The sequence below is a fragment of the Eschrichtius robustus genome, chromosome 6, assembly GCF_028021215.1.
Source record: "Eschrichtius robustus isolate mEscRob2 chromosome 6, mEscRob2.pri, whole genome shotgun sequence".
Taxonomy (NCBI): Eukaryota; Metazoa; Chordata; class Mammalia; order Artiodactyla; family Eschrichtiidae; genus Eschrichtius; species Eschrichtius robustus.
Genome location: NC_090829.1, coordinates 33,660,692 through 33,661,314, shown reverse-complemented (window position 1 = coordinate 33,661,314; position 623 = coordinate 33,660,692). Strand labels below are relative to the sequence as shown.

The window sequence follows — 623 nt, the reverse complement described above, 5'->3', positions numbered from 1 at the left end:
TCTGTAAGTTGTCTTTTCGTTTTGTTTATGGTTTCCTTTGCTGTGCAAAAGCTTATAAGTTTGATTAGATCCCATTTGTTTATTTTTGCCTTTATTTCTATTGCCTTGGGAGACTGACCTAAGAAAACATTGGTACAATTTATGTCCAAGAATGTTTTGCCTATGTTCTCTTCTAGGAGTTTTATGGTGTCATGTCTTAAATTTGTCTTTAAGCCGTTTTGAGTTTATTTTTGTGCATGGTGTGAGGGTTTGTTCTAACTTCATTGATTTATGTGCGGCTGTCCCAACTTTCCCAACACCAAAAAATATGGAATGCTTCACAAATTTGTGTGTCATCCTTGCGCAGGGGCCATTCTTCTCTGTAGCGTTCCAATTTTAGTGTATGTGCTGCGAAAGCAAGCATGGCATTTATATTTTTAGATGTTTGTAACGGGTTACTTAATTTAAAAACATCAATTTAAGTCAATTATGTAAATAATTTGCATGCTATATTCTTTTCTAAAATTTTGTTTACTCTTTTTAAAAAAATCCAAAAACATATTTTAGAAAGTCCAAACAATAAAAGAGCATGATTTTCACAGAAAAAGTTCTTCTGATCCACTAACTCCCACCTCCCCCATGGA

The 623-nt window shown here is 33.7% G+C and overlaps 1 pseudogene; it reads right to left on the bottom strand.

The window, feature by feature from the left end:
- Nucleotides 1-301: 301 nt before the first annotated feature.
- On the bottom strand, nucleotides 302-399 carry LOC137766918 (U6 spliceosomal RNA; annotated as a pseudogene).
- Nucleotides 400-623: the final 224 nt, after the last annotated feature.